This window comes from Cucumis melo, chromosome 10 (genome assembly GCF_025177605.1).
Source record: "Cucumis melo cultivar AY chromosome 10, USDA_Cmelo_AY_1.0, whole genome shotgun sequence".
Taxonomy (NCBI): Eukaryota; Viridiplantae; Streptophyta; class Magnoliopsida; order Cucurbitales; family Cucurbitaceae; genus Cucumis; species Cucumis melo.
This window is the reverse complement of record NC_066866.1, coordinates 16,372,774-16,384,657: the sequence shown is the minus strand read 5'-3', so window position 1 is coordinate 16,384,657 and position 11,884 is coordinate 16,372,774.

The window sequence follows — 11,884 nt, the reverse complement described above, 5'->3', positions numbered from 1 at the left end:
CTTCTTGGAACTTATTGCCCACCTTTGTTACTTATTATGGTAAAATCTCTTGCTAAGAAATAGACAAGTAAAACTTAATACGCATGAGCAAGGTGATGTTAGAGAGTAGATATTTGATGGATGATGCATGATGATTGAATCACGTGTGATTTTAAATTTCAATTTCGAAGACCTTTTGTAACAATTCCACTGGTAACATTTTACTTAGTTGGAACTCCTTTTAGTTGAGGTGTTTCTAGGACACTACATATGATGCATGCTTTTTAGTGCGAAGAACTAATAGTTTTTATATTTATAGTTTTGGTATAATTTTGGAAGGGTTATGTCTTATATGATCGTATTTGTTAGATACTATTTCTTTGTAGAAACATATTTATAGTCGATTAATGGAAATTACTCAGTTTATTCGATGGATATATAATAAGTTTATAAAATATATGTTACTTCGATGGTCATCCTAGTGAATACATTGGGTTCTTCAACTAATGGTGTTATAAAGAGAAACCTCGTGGTTCAATTTTGTATAAACTCTTTATAGAAGCTACCCCCACTCAAATTTAAATGATTAAAATTTTTAGAGCAGGAGCGTACGAGTGAATTGTATCTCGAATTTCGTTTGTAAAACTTAAATCATAACAGAGAATACGAAAACATAGATAAACATACACTCTTATGAAGAGATAAAAGCTCTTTGCAACAGAATAATTAAACCTTAAACTCAATTTAATTGGCAAATTAAAAATACCGTTATATTGGAAAAAAGTACATAGACTAATTTTTTATAACCTAAAGGCTATACATGCTTTGACAAAAAAATAGAAATTACATATAAGACCACTTACGTACGTCGAAGTCTCTTATCTGTCAAATGCCAATTTTTTGGCACCACCACATGGAAACCTCAGCTTGAGATCTTGGTATTTTGGAACCAAAATGGGAATGAAAATTTTTACAGAGACAATTGAGAGAATACAAAGTGAATTTTTTTTCTTCAGAAAAACAACTCTTTCTGTGTTACCTTACCTACTTCCTTTTTCTTCATCCTTAAGAAGGTGAAGTTATTGAGAGAATACGAGATAGGTGGGAAGCATCCATGGTCCTTGAATAACTCCCACGTGTTTAATTTAATTTAAAATTAATTAATTAATTAATTAAATCATATTTTGACTTAAATCATATTTAAATAAAGATCTCTCGCATAAACTATAGTTTCAAATTAATTAATTTAATCATATCAAATTTAATTAAATAAAATTGAACTAAATTATTAATTAATTCTCCAATTAATTAATTGCTAAATTAAATATAGAAATTTTCATAAATATAACAAAACATCAAAATATTCATGGCATCTGTAACAAAATAAAAAAGCCCATGAAACCGGCTATTTTTTTAAAAAATATTCTAGGTTTGCTCTTCCTTTCCATCTTTTTTCTCCTGCAATTTCTCTTTTCTTTTCCATCGTATTTTTCCCTTCTTCTTCTGCAATTTTTCTTTTCTTTTTTTTTTCAAATTGTAATTTGGTTGTTCAAGATCGTGTATCAAATATAAAAGATCTTGAAGAAAATGTCGTTTAACTTTGGGTAGCCAAATCTAAATAAAAAATAGCAAAAAAAAAAAAAAACGTCATTTAAATTTAGGTAGTCAAATCGTCTAAACGATTGTGTATAAAAAATAGTCAAATCTAAACGATCGTGTACCAAAGAATTTTTTTAAAAAATCGTTTAGATTTGGGTAGTTAAATATAAACGATCGTATAACAAAATCTAAACGATTGTGTAGTTAAATTTAAATGATCGTATACCAAATAATTTTTAAAAAAAATCGTTTAGATTTGGCTACCCCCAAATCTAAACGATGTCTAAAAGATCGTATACCAAATATATTGATAGTGTAGCCAAATTAAATGATCGTGTACCAAAGAATATGAAAAAAAATCGTTTAGATTTGGCTTTTCAAATCTAAATGATCAAATATAAACAATTGTTTATCAAGAATAATCAAATCTAAATGATTGTGTACCAAATATATTATGTGTGTTGTTGACTGGGACATTTTTTGTATTTCTTATTGTAGGCCTCTAAGCTTTTTTTATTCTCAAAATTGTTCTATACAATGTAAAAATTTTGCCACTTTGTTATATTTTTTTAAAAGACCCCAATTAAATATCTTATATTAAATTGAATCCAAATTTTAATCATATTCAAATACAAATTTCTCCCGTAACCTATAGTTTTAATGTGTATCATATACATATTAAATTTTGACCTATAGTTTTAATATGAATCTAATTCACATTAAATTAATATTTGAACTCATTCAAATATTTTATTCTCTCATACATTAATTTTGAATCATATCTAAAATTAAATTTATATCATAAAGTTTAATTAAAATATATATAAACTTTATATTATAATGTATTGCCATACATTATATTAATTTCTAAAATAAATTTGAACATTTCAAATTACAACCAATGTAAATAAATCTCATTACCCTTTACGAGCTAGAAAGAGGATCTAATGAAGCTACAACGAGATTAATTGGCTAAACTCATCAACCACATTAATCAATATTCGTTAATTGTGTGTACACTCCACTAAAGACTCATGATGAACTTTTTTTACTGTAAATATATTTATGTGTCTTCGGACATAGACCAATAACAGTAAGTTTTCCTTCACAAGTGTTCGTAACACCAACTAGGTCAAATTATCATTTTACCCCTTGGTTACTTCTAGTCCTTAAATACCAGTGCTCCTTTAATGAACAACCTATTTATGGTCGAACCAATAAACAGAAACCCTTCTCGTGTCATAGATAGGGTAGTACTCTTTGTTCAAATCCTAGAGATACCATTTAAGGGAACGCTCATCTACTTACCCTAAAGTTGAAAATGAGTGAACTCCATCTTATTGTATTATGTTCCCAGCTCCCCATTCGGTCTTGTACCTCAAATGATTAGCATATTGAGTCTGTAATCTGGCCACTCTCACCCGTACAAATTAAAGGACAATCCCTTGAAATATGAGTTCATAATGCACTTAGGATTAAGTTACTATTTCGTAGTCCGGTCTTATGTAAACTTATTATATAGGATACTCTCACTCGCATGTCATCTATAAGAACATGTTGGATTATTACGTTTGTATCAAATACAAAGTGAGCCATATCCATAGTGTTACTAGGATAAAGTCAGCCTTATCCTTATACTATAGACCCTTTAAGCTTTATCTCAAACATTGATCCCTGTATGTCTCTACATATTGTTCAAAACTCATCAAATAACTTAGGATGTTAGTTTATTGGATTTAGGTTATTAAGACAAAACTAATAATATAATCAATAACGCTTTATTGAAATTATAATAATGCTTTATTGAAATTATAATAACACTTTATTGATAACATTCTATGGATTATATTTATGTTGAAACTTACGTCCTAAAACTCGTAGTTTGTAATCATATTCTATTCAATAAAGTCATTATTGAGAAATTGAATACTATAATCTTAAATCCAATAAACTAAGATCCTAAGGTTATTTTTGAATAAACTTGAGCTTTATGTAGAGACATAAACATGGATTAAGTTCGAGTAAATAGCCTAAATAGTCTATAGTATATGAATAAAGGTTGGGCGCCTTATTCAGAGATACTATGGTTGCGGCCCGCTTTGTAGTTAATACAAATGATGTAATCTTGAATCGTTCATGTAGAGACATGAAAGTGAGGGCATCCTATATAAAAGATTTACATAAGACAGAACCATGAAATAGTCGCTTTTACGTTATAACACCGTTTACTGTTTAAAACTGACTATCTCGATTATTGATGACCTAGGTAATTTAATCTTAATCTAGAGCTAACTGTGAATTCCTGTTCACACGAGATTATCCTTAGATCTGCATAGGTGAGGGCAACTCATTAGCGTTGGTCCAATAAGCCTTTCATTTCAAGGGTAAGATCGGGTGGATAGTTGGGAACATAGGATGCAAGACGGAATTTACTCCTACCCGCTTTAAGGTTAGTAGATAGGTTGTTCTCTTAAGGACTGAATCCAAGTCTTGAACAAAGGGGCCTCACCCTCTCATTGGCCAGAGAGGGATTTGATTTATAGGTTGAACCTTAAAACCAATTGTTTAATAGTGGATCAGTGAGACTTAAGGAGAAAGATGTAGTATTAGGAGTAAAACGGTACATTTCGACCTAGCCAAGCTTATGAACAACCTGTGTAGGATTAAATTACTAATCATAGTTATATCAAATGGACACATATTTATCTATAGTGAGAGAAGTGCAACTACGAGACTTTAGTGGAATGACTTGTTAGTTAACGAATGTTGATTAGCTCGGTATAAAAAAGTTTAGCCCATGTGTTTTGCATGCACCTGCAACCTTGCATGTGAATATTTTATAAATTGGGCTCTTGGGGCCTTAAGAAAAGGGCTTGACAATTTTTTATAAAACAAAATTGGGCTGCTATTTTTTCTAAAATAAAAAAAATAAAACTCAACCCTTTTTCTATATATTTTCCAACTTCTTTCTCTCTCCCGGTTTCCTTCATCCAATGGGTCCCACAATCCGTTTCTGAGTCCGGAGCATAGTAGTGGTAGTTCAAGCATCAATCGGAGCTTCGAACGTAAAATTTTCATTAAAAACCTTATATTTAATCTTATTTCGGTTTAGAATTTATTGTTAATTAATTGCAATTAGAGTAGAATTTTAGTCTGAGTAGAATTTTAGTCTGAGTAGAATTTTAGTCTTTCTTTCGCCCTGCTTGTTTAATCTCTATCAATTTACTATCTACGAGTTTTAGGACATAAAACCCAACATGTTAAGCATGCTTTTCTACATAATTTTTTAAGAGAAGATAAGGGCGATTGAGTACTACCATTGAAAAACTATTCCTCTTCCTTCCTCTTTGGTGAATGAGCATGATTTGTTCTCTGCTTCTTGTTAATACTCATTCATGAACACAACAACAAACACTTCAAATACGAATACCACCAGAACATTTACCTTGTTATTCTCAAAAGTGAGAATCAATGAGAGTGGTGGGCTTTCTTGGTTAATTTTGGTAAAAGGGAAGGAAAGTTCTTTTAAGAGAAAATGAACTGCATGAAGAAGAAGGAAAGAAAGAGCTTGTGAATCTCATGTGACTTGGAATGCACACGCCCTCTCCAAATCATTTGCCCTTAACATAATACAAGAGATGTGAAATAATTCCCAAGCTTATTTCAAAAAACAAATTCTAGATTTATATTATGTTAACTTACTCCCTATAAATAAATTTAAACCATATATTATATTCTATATAGCATATAATTTATGTTATATCACATATAATATAATTTAAAGTTTAATTCCCTCATATAACGTATAAGTCTAATATGAATCATCATTCATATTAACTTTTAATATATAGTTTATACGTTAATGTAATTCATATAATTAATATTTAAATCATACTCATATATTTATTTTTCTCATTAAACCTATGTTAATTGTATTGTATATAATTAAGTCCTTTTAACTAATTTTGATAATTTAAATTAATCCAAAATTAATTTGACTCTCATTAGTCTTTACTAAGTTAACAAGGGGAGCTTATGGATATACAAATCGAAGTCTTTTAATTTAAAATTTAAATTAATCTTCATTCATTGACTGTCGTTCACTTCTCTCAAATCTAATAGCTACACTCTTTTCATAGAAAATATATTTCTATGTCCATTAGATATAACCAATCAATATTGTTGACCTTGCACAAATTGGACGTAAGTACACATGGACAAAAATTATCGTTTTACCCTTGTAGTTACTTCTAACTCTTTAAGTATCAATGATCCCTCTAATAAACAATTAGTCATAGTTCAACTATAACTAAACTTCTCTTGAGCTAGGACAGAGTGGTGCCACATTATTCAAGACTCGAAATCAACTCTCAAGGGAGCAATTTATCTACTTACCTTAACAATGGGAAGAAGTAAATTCCTCATTGTATAGTTGTGTTCCCATCTCCCCAATCAGACAAGTCCCAAAATAGTAGACATATTAAGTCGACAAATCTAACCATTCTCACCCTTGTGGATCAAAGGACTACCATCATAAGCATGAGTTCACAACTCACTCAGGATTACGGTCAAGTCACCTACATTCATCCTAATGAAATGTAAGTCTCTTCTTGTAGCAGTATTGTAAGGCACCTAACCTTACCCTTATACTACAAACATTTTTTGTTATTTCTTAAACATGATTCAACTTTGTATATCAAATAGATACATGTTTAAGTTTACATAAATAACCACAAATCATAGTTTATCAGATTGAGTTAATGCAGAGACAAAATAAAATAACATATTATTTTTTTAAAGAAATAATTTGTATATATAACATTTCAAAGTATTAACCAAATGGAGATTTAGGACACTAGTCTTAACACATGTCATCACATGAATAATCTGAATCATGTTTCATCTGTAACACTTACAACTCATATAACAATCACAAATTGGGTTATCCAAAGTGTTTTTAGGATAAAACATCAAACTTTATCCACTTACTATAGACATTTTAAGTTATAACTTGAACATAAACCACTTGTATGCCTATCACATACTGTTCAAGTGACATCATATAACCTTGAATTTTAATTTATTGAATTGAATTAATGTAGTCTAAAAGTCAAATAAAATACTTCTTATTTTAGTATTTTATGAGATAAATAATTTGTGTTTACAAAATATAAACAACTAGATATATGCGATTTAGAACAATAAATCCAATAGTTAAGTTGTATCTATTTTCTACATTAAACTTTTTCATAAAATTAGAACTCACACTTTGTCACGCCCCGCCCCAAATACCACTCCTTGTGACCTCCTCACGAGATGACGCGAACGCCTAGTAAGCAGAACAACTTACTTAACTTGTCTTGAACTTAACTTTCTTATCGCGACGAAAAATTTACGACTTAAGACTTTGCTCCATCGTTTAGTACTCTTTTCATAATACAAATCAACTTTAGCTTCAAGGCAATAGGCTTAAATAACAATAACGTTAATGCAATGGAATAACTTCTTCTCTTTGTTAACTTAACGCTTTACATAGTTCAAACTTTATAAATTACATTCCTTTTCTCGTAAATCACAAAATTAAAACTAAGTTCTGATCCATTTTTCTTCCTCTGCCATCCAATTTTTCTCCTTACGGCGAAGAGCACTTAGAGGTGTAAGAACCTCATTCCCATGATTCTCCTCGGTTGCCTACTAACCATTTCAAGGACAACCTTCAGGGCTTCCTTCACCTGGCTCAGTTATTCGGCTCTTTTGCTCACCGAATTTGGCCTCACCAATCTAAGTGCAACTCTCGCCTTCTCTTATGAACTGAACAACAACCCTCAGCGTTAAGGAGAGAAGTCCTTACCTACCAACTCCTTAAACACGAGATAGGATGACACAGCTTGCACGCTGCATAAGGTTACATAATAATCCACATTTCCCTTCTTTACTTGGCTTCTACGCCTGAGGTCCATTACTTACTTGGCTTCGACGCCTGAATAACCTAGCAACAATTCCACGTGACTTAAGTCATCAAACACTCATTACTCATCACCGGAACCTGGGATTCTCCCATCGCCTGGATCTGGGATTCACTTCACAGCATTTCATTCTTTCTCAGACTTGGGATTCACATTCACTAACATCTCATTGTTTGGACCTGTGATTCACTTCACCGGTGTCTCGCAAGGGATATGGGATTCACTTTCACCAACGTCTCACATATCATTCCTCGTCTAGATTTGGGATTCACATTCACCTGCATCCAGTGTCAATAACACATCTCATACTCGCTTAGACCTAAGATTCACTACTATCATCATCTCATTGCCTAGACTTGAGATTCACATTCACCAATGCCTCACGATAGACCTGGGATTTCCACCAGCATCTTGCAATATATCAACCACATTACGCCACATCACAACATACAATCATCACAATCAACAACAAAGGAATAATAGCTCATAAGCTTTTCATACAACACATCATAGCACATTAGTAATAATTCTAAGCAATAAGCATCACGCATAAGATCATAAGGATTTCCAAAGAAAACTCTTCAGACATACTTGCAAGGATCATAAAATTACAACGTTTCAAAGATAAACATTACGCATTCATTTAGAAAAATATGAGATTGAAACACATTTCCAAAATCCCTTTTTATTTGGAAATACTATGTAAGAAAAACCACTCACGATAAATATTTGTTTATAAGGATCACTTACGAAAATACTTGGCCTCAACTCATTCTTCCTATGGCTTTTGACTTTTTCTTGCCCAACGGTTCCTCTCAACCAGTCGTTCAACACCGAGAACTTTCTCTTGACAATTTGTCAGAATGTCTATTTATTTCGACCTTTGATTCCTCACACCTTTTTTATTTCAGCCTTTGGTTCTATTTATATTGACCTTTCACATCTAAGGGTCATCTCTATGTTTCCCATTTCACCATACTATGCAGCCAACCAAAACTCCACAAGTAAGTCAAACGTCAGTTACGAATAGACACTTTCCTTGAGATGCCAACCTTATCTTCTTAAAAAGCCAAACTTCTTATCATTTAACTCTCTTCTTGGAAATCCATAGGACATTTACTTTGCCTCAGAGGGTTGTCCAATCACCTCATACGGACGTCCAACTTCTCAACAGAACGCCTACCTCATCGCGACCATACTTAGGTGCAAGCACTTCTCCTTGCGTCACTACACCCAACACCTAGTTCTTAGCATCCATTGTGGCCTTCTTCCTCACCAACTAATCTCATCTCATCGCATTGCTTACTTTAACACGATAGCACTTAGACTCAAATGCTTCTCTCACCTTGCCTTATCTTCCATCGCATCCTTCTTTGCAAAATGCCTCTTATCAACACTTTGTCCAACGCAACTCTTCTCAATAAAGTTCCTCTTTAACAAGCCTCCTCTTCAACAAGACTCTCTTTTTTATCTGAGTCTCAAACACTTAGTTCAACAATATCTAGGATAATCTTACATTCTAGAGGTGAAAGGTTCGAATTCCCAAGACCCCAATTGTTGTACTAAAAGATGTAGAATGTTCCCATTTCTATTATTTATACAATTTTTATTAATTCAGCCGCTAACTTTTACAAATATAAATATATATACATATATCTATTAACTATAAAATTTACTATGAGTTGATTTCAAACATTGATTTTACAAAAATTTAAGTTTGAATAATCACACATTAGCAGATGAGTACTGAGTAAATGTTTCCAAAAACTCACCAATTATAATAAAAATCTAGACAGTGTCGTTTTCTATAAAATGTAATCATTTTTGAATGATTACATCATCATATATATGTTTTTCTTTATTTTATAGCATACAACAATACTTTTTAAATAAATTTTCAAACACATACTTATTAGAGGAATTAAATGCAACACTTTTTTTAAAAAAGAAAAATTAAGTTAAAACTATGATACTTTATCTAAGTTTAGAATGAAATCCAATAAATTTAATACAACTTAAAAAGTTCAGAAACATTTAAATGTTTTTTAAATTTAAATTTAATACAACAATAATCTTTTTTCCCTAAATGTTTTCATTACTATTGAATGAGATATTTAAAAACTAGTGCAATTATACCCTCCTTTGAATTTCAAACCTCCTTTTCTTTAAGAAAAGAAAAAAGAAAAAAACTGAATTTCAAACCTTTCAAATGCTTTCCTAACCACAGGAAAAGTTGTTAAAAAAGTTGATTTTTTCAATTACTTTTTGTTCCCACTCAAATGAATTTTCCCATCGCACACTTTTGTTTTTGTCTTAAAAAAAAAAAGCTATTTATGATGTTTTCTATATTTAAAAATCCATGGAATCTTTGAACTTTTACTTTTCAACGACAACAATTGTTATTCTTGTTTTTGTTTTGTTTTTTTCTTTTTGGAACAATGGTAGATTACACTTCTATTGCTTTTGTATCAATTTAATAAAAGGAAATTGTATTTGATGACAAATTTTTTTTTAGAAAAATACAGTTTATAACACTTGATTTTATTTTTGCATATTGCAAATATGACAAGTACCTAGATATATCAGAGGGTTATCAAAGAGCTATCATAGGATTATCACAGGACTATCAAAGGGCTATCATAGGACTATACCCTTTTATAAAATGTATTCTTATATTTTAAAAATATATACAACTATTATTTCAATTGTCATAGGTATAAATGGAAAATATGAACTTAGAAGGACACTTATAACTGAAATGTTTGAACTGCCGCTATATTTTCTTAAATAAATGAAAAAGAGTGCCTAATTTTAAATTTATGTTCAACTACAAGTTGATATGCTTCTCAAATATAATTTTAAGATAAAAAAAAACCCCAAATAACATCACATGTCAAATTGGCTATTTAAGCAATTTTGTCATAATATATAGGTTTATTTCAAAAAAAAAAAAAGAATAAAACAAAATATTTACACTCCATATAACAATTTTGAAAAATAAAAAAAGTTAACAAACCCACAATGTGAAATAACAAAAAATACCCTGCAATTAATTGGTCATACACGTGTGTAAAGATGATCTTGTACCCAGTCTAAATGATCGATCTTGTACCAAATCTAAACGATTTTGGTACATGATCTTCCATTGTACCCCTTGTACTTAGTTTAAATGATTTTGTACCCTTTACCTAGTCTAAAAGATTTTATACTTTGTCTAAATGATCTTGTACCAAATCTAAACGATCTTGGTACAATACTTGATAATGAAAAAAAAAAAAAAGAAGAAAGACGCAATAGTTGATAATGAAAAAAAATAATGAAAAATATTGTCAATATGAAAAAGATGACGCTAAAGATGAACAATGACGAAAAAGGAATAAATTCTAGAAGAGGAGATAAAAAAAATCTCGAAGGGCAAATATGGAATATATGAAAATATTAACTCAAGTTATAATGGGCTTTATAGGTTTTTTTTAACTTTGTTATACAGGCCATAAATATTTTTAGTTTTGTTCTATATATGTAAATTAACCTAATATATATATACGAGATTTTTTCAAAAATATAACGAACCGGTAAAATTTACACTGTATATAACAATTTCGAAATAGCCTTAGGATCTTAGTTTATTGGATTTAAGATTATAGTATTTAATTTTTCAATAACGACTTTATTGAATAGAATATGATTACAAACTACGAGTTTTATGACATAAATTCCAACAAGATCCATGTCGAAAAAGAATACATTGACACAGAAATGGACGACGGCAAGAGCGTCGTGAGAGACGCGTCATCAAAGGCACTATCGACACGCAAACGGGACGATGTCGGCAAAGAGTTACTGCGATGCACTGTTCGCCGACATGATCAACACGCCGACAGTGGAAACTACCGACGTTTGTTAACAGCGTTTCAAATACCTTACTGTCGACGTCGTCAAGTACGTCGACGTTGTCTAGTACGCAGCATCGACAGTGTTATATGATTTAAATTCATTCTAAAAACATAATTAATGTAAAATGAATAAAAAAAATTATCAAAATTTCAAATTGAATTACAATTATCGTAAAATTAAAAAGAAATTATTAAAATACCAAATCAAATTTATATCAATATTAATTCAAATATTAAAAAAGTACACGTTCGTAGGTTTAGAAGTTACATGAATAATAAAAAGTAAAAATAAAAACTTAAAACATACTTCTAAGCGTTGATGCCAATTTCTCAACTTCTGCATATTGCCTCAGCATGACTGTAGCTAGTATGATCATAAGAACATGGACAAAATGTGCAAAGAGGAAAGTTGAACATTATTACAAGGTGCGTCGAGAGAAATAC